Below are 5,430 nucleotides of genomic sequence, written 5' to 3' on the forward strand. Positions count from 1 at the left end.
TAGTCAAAAAGTAGGATGTGTGAAAGAGGGCCTCAGCAGCTTGTTGTCAGCAGCCCATCCCAAGAATAGCTGTCCCTGACTTGTTGCTGGGACCTCAACTACTGCAGAAGAGTCCATGGAAGTGGGCTAAGAAGGAAGAGGTCTCCACAAGGCTTTCTTCACAGATTTTCATATCGGATATTGTACTGGAAAAGCCAGTGCTGACAAATCAGCAGGCTCTTGAAGAAAGTGCACAAACCCCAGGAGATCTACAGGAAGCTAGAGAGTTGTGTCGGGGACAATGTGCCTGGTAGCCATGTCTTAAGTATTTAACAGCATAGTTCCAATGGATCATGATATCAAGAACTTCTTGGATCTGATCACCCCAGGGCATCCACCAGATTTAAATCTGTATTGAAAATATGGCTCTACAGGTTGGATAAAAGTCATGGAACTAGAGGAGGGGGCAATGTCTCCACCTCTGGTTCTGCCTGCATACACTGAAGGACTAATTACTTGATGTGCCTGCTCCTTCTTCCTTCCTTGATTTTCACCCCTGCACAAAACTATTTCCAAGGTCCAAAGAAGGGGTAATGGAGCTGCAGACATTTTGCCCTCCCCTTCCATGCAAGGTTGAATATGGGTGTTGCGGGGGGAAACAACCTGTCTCTTGGTTCAGATTTCACTCCCTGTAGTAACCACTCCCCAAAGGGAATTAAATACAGTGGGATGATTTATTCACTGTGAATGTTTCTTATAGGAACATAAGACCTGAGCCATTTATTTACAGCGTGCCATCTGAAAAGAGCTAAGAGAACCACCAAGGGCTGTGCTAATGCCTTGAGTCTCTGTAGTGGCAGGAAATAAGTTTGGTGAATTAATGACAGATGAGCCCGGGAAGTGGACCATGCCTCAGCTTTCCCAATGGTTCATGGAATTAATCTCATTACAAATATTTTTTTTTCATTCATCTTGTCCTGTCCAGTCCAGTCAAATAGGTTCTTTTATCCTAAATAACCCCATAGCATCTTAATGTTTTCAACAGTGTATTATGCAACTTGACTTAGCAACTTTTGTTATGTAAGATCTGTTCTTGCTTTCTATGCCAAAAAGAAAATTGAGTGCAGTGAGCGAGACAATCACAGGGCATCTGCTAGACTTAAAGCAAGGATCTGTATTAAGCATACACTGCTGCAGGGAGGGTAAGCTCCATGGAGCTAGACAAAGAAGCAGCATCTTCTGCCCCCAACCCAGGGATAGGGAGTGTTTATTTCATTTTCTTTTTTATGGTGTTCACAATAGTTTATATTTCTGTTAGAGCAGGATCAAAGACACTTGTACAGTATTTGTCTTTCAGCAGAAGTTTAGGAAATTTGTGATGGTCCTTAGATCCTGGGGGACCTCATTCCAATGCTGGCACTAGCCTCTGAGAAAACTCTACCTCTTGCATACACAAGGGATATCCTTGAGGAGAATCCATTGTGCCAATGGAGTGAAGCTGTTGATCATGACTTCACTCCAGAGGATTTAGCTAGATGTCCTGGGTTCAGGCCACTGAGTGTCTTGAAGATAAGAACTGAGACTAGGAGCTTGATTCACAAATTTGTGGAAAACCAACACAGAGAGGTGACATGGCATCTGATATGTTCCTGTGTGGCTGGTGAGATGTGATGCATCCTTCTGGTCTGTGGTTTTGTAAATACTGCAGGCTTTTGTGACAAGGTATAATGCATTATTGTAGTACAGCTAAAAGGTGATGAAAACATTAATAACCAAGGACAGGTCATCAGCTCTTAAGATGGGACAGTATCCCAACCAGCCTGAGAATGTAGGAAGCCATACTCACAGATGTTTTTATGTGAGAGTCTATTATCACAGTGAGGAATGCTGCACTGGAGATTGAATGGACTCGTTATAGCCCTGCCCAAGCACTAGCTCAGCCTCCTGAAGAAGGAGAGAGAGACCCGGCCAGCTTGCAGGCTCTACAGTACCAGTAAGCTTGCCTGCCTGGACACCACTGAAGGGCAGTGCTTGAAGGCATCCTTTGGCATTGACCTTCAGCAGTGACTTAAGGTCTTTCTTTTAACTTTTTGTTAGGAGTCTTGTGAATTTGTATTGTGTGCATTGGAGGCAGGGGGAGGAGTTAGATGTATTTTAGGGGCAAGGGAGTGAGAACTCTGTAGAAGTGGGGTTGTAGGCCTGGAGGTAACATTGGGGGAGGATTGGAGGATTTCTTCTGGAGCTGAGGTGGGGTGGTGGGAAGGGGTGGGCATAGAGTGGGGGTAGATGGGAAAAGGTTTCTTGTAAATGGATCTGAGCAACAGTTGGGAGGCATGGTTAGGATTGGCAAGAGGGTTTTCTTGTGTGGGGGTTTGGACAGGGAGGGGAGAAGTTTTTGGAGGGTTCTTAAGTTTTGGAGTGTTTTTGGGTAATGCTGTCTGTAGGCTGCTTACTGTATGTCACTGAGCTTTTTGGATAGGGCATAATATAAATAAAGTAAATAACTATTATGCACCAAGGCTCTTCTAAATGCTTCCTTCCACCTGTCAGAGTCACTTCAATCTTGCTCAGCTTCAGCTTCTAGTTCAGCTTTAGCCTGCTGCTTTTCATCCATGCTTTTTTTTTTTCCAAGCATGGGGCCATCTTGGTGGTAGTGGTGTGGTCACATGTGGCAGGGCATCTGTCATCTGACCAGTTCTCCTACCAGCTGCTCATAGATGTTGAAGTGGGATGGACAGAGGATTGATCCCTGTGGAACTCCACCAGTCAGGGGCCGAAGGGGGATGGCGCCATTCCCCATCCCCACTCAGTGGGTACATCCCACCTGGAAGGATTCAAACCATTTCAGCACATTCTCTAGGCTCCTGCTACCTCTCTGAAGTGAGACAGCAGTATCTCATGAAAGCTCATCATTCAACTGGATCAATGGCTGGATTTTTAGCCTCTGTCTCTTTATCACATCAGTCTCTACCTACGCAGCTCTTCACTAGAAATTGGTGATGCTGCAGGCACAGCTATAGCAAAGAGATCTTTGCTGAGTAATCTCAGTGGCTGATGTTACATGCCAAGGCCCTAAAACTTATGGAGTAGGATGTTGGTCTCAGCTTGTAGTCAGCCTGAGGTCCTTGTGTCACACAAAGTCAGTCCTGTCTTGATACCCAACTCTGCCAATCACATCACACACTGGAGGATAGACAGGATCTTATCTCAGAGCCCTTGCCTTCCTTTGTCTCCCTCTAACTAGCTAGCTAATACATGAGGGTCCATCTCTGAGTTCCCAACTCTTCTAAATTAGGAAGATTCTCTACATTATAACTGTTATCACTACAGAGGGCCATCAGGAAGCTGGTTCCATGAGCACAAGCCACCCAGCCCTGTCCAAGCTGGAGAGGCAAAGCAGCACTCTGGGATAAATCAGAAGATTAGTGATGCCAGAGGTCTGCCAGCCAGGAGCCCCCAGTGAGGGGAGGGAGAATCTCCATTGGCCATCTCAGAGTATGTCCAGTCCACTTTGCACTGTTTATACTGCACAGGTAGACTTAGCAAACAGGAGAGTGCATTCCTGAAGTTCACTGACTTCAGAATTACTGGGGACCCTTCTATTAGTGATTAGGTCTCACTCCATTATTTTCCTAGTCTGCCACCCAAAACACAAGGAGGTACTATCCCTCTATTCTCATTTTGTCCACCCCTGCTACACACATGCCCTAATCTCCTTTCCTCTACTCAAGGCTGGACCCGGACAAAGAGGCTCTTCCAGCAGATGGAGTAAATTGAAGACAATCCAGGGATTAAAACACCCTCCCATTTCTGGGAAACCAACTGGCAGAAGTTTCCTTCCCAAATCCTGTGTAGTCAGTTGGAAAGCTAAATTGTCACTCTCATTTTAAACATTTATGCCTCAGTCTTAATTCTCTGCGGATCTGATTAAACTGACAGAGAAATGAAAGCTGAAAAAGCGCTTATTATAGAATGAGATGGGGTGAAATGAGACAAAAAAGGGTCACGGCGAACAACGTGTTTCAAAGCCTTCTGAAATTCCATCATCCAATAAGCCTAAGTGTCTACTTAGAGACAAATGGGTGGAACCTGCAATAAAACCAGCTGCTGACAGCTCATTAGTTTTCATTCCAGCACATCAGCAGTATTGGTGCAAGCTAGAGGCATCCCCAGAAGCAGCTTAAATGGTTGGTGAGTCCAGTCCAGTAAGAACAATGATCCAAAGGAAAACTGTGGACCTGAAATTTCAAAAGAGTTATTAGGAATCAAATAGATCATTCACAGACTTGCTGATTCTGAAGGCTCTGGCTTATGCTCACATAGTCCTGCCTCCTTTGAGATATGGGTTCAGAAAAAAAGGGAACTGATATTCCATCAGAACACCAGAGCTTGCTGTAAACCTTTCACTGGCTATATGTGTGTTCTCAATATGCTGCAAGACCATGTGTTTTTAATAAAACATAAGGGTTGCCTTGGACCACAGCAAATAGTTGTTCCATTATTCAGGCATGTGGCAGCAGTCTTGTGTATTAAGGAGCCTCTGATGTGAAGCTAGTTTTAACCAAGCCAGAATTCATGCCATCTTTTAACAAGCTTCAAGGCAAAATGAATACTTTTCTGCAGCAATGAAAAGTATTTGCATTGTGTAAACGTAGGACCTAATTTTGAGCCAAGATGAAGAGATGAAACTGCTTTAAAACACTGGAGCTGCACCCATCCACATCAGGTCTGAAACAGGCTCAGAGATTCTCGTAGATCTCATACTCTTCCATCTTTACTCCTGGCATTAGTTTGCAAAAGCAATAACGACTTGTAGAAAAAGCCCATCATGAGATCCCATAATTGAGCTTGTGAGCCAAAATCTGCCCTGATTCTTACCTCAACCTGTGCTGTCTCAAAGGAGTCAATGCAAAACACTTAGCCACACTAGACTTCCCCTAATGATAGAATGGGGAATCAAGGTGGCTTGTACAGAAATTGTACATAATTTGCTTATAGTTGTTCCTCTTCCCTTTTCTCTGACTTATGTCTGTCTTTTTATTGTGAGCAGCAGGGACTGGCTTTCTTGAATATCTAGACATCACTTTGTAGATAATGAGTACCACCATAAATAGATCATAATAACTGAGTTATCTTGTGACTGCATTTGGACCTGTGGGTTTACCTGGGGTGTATGTCAGTAGAATTATGCTCTGCATGTCACATTTGTGTCTGATAATGTTACTGAAAAATGTTTGATTAGCGCACAGAAAAACTGGAGAGAAAATATTCACTAGGACTATGTAAGGTACTTGTGCGAAGATGCTTCTTGATGGATTATGAACAGCAAAGATTAGACCAGGGACCTTTGGTGATAAGAGCCTGACCTTATGTTGCCTAAATAAAATGCCGGTTCAGTCAGGAGGCCTCTTCATGACCTGCCTAGTCATTTATAGGTAAGGAGTTTACTAG

This window comes from Alligator sinensis, unplaced genomic scaffold, assembly GCF_000455745.1.
Source record: "Alligator sinensis unplaced genomic scaffold, ASM45574v1 scaffold1086_3, whole genome shotgun sequence".
Taxonomy (NCBI): Eukaryota; Metazoa; Chordata; order Crocodylia; family Alligatoridae; genus Alligator; species Alligator sinensis.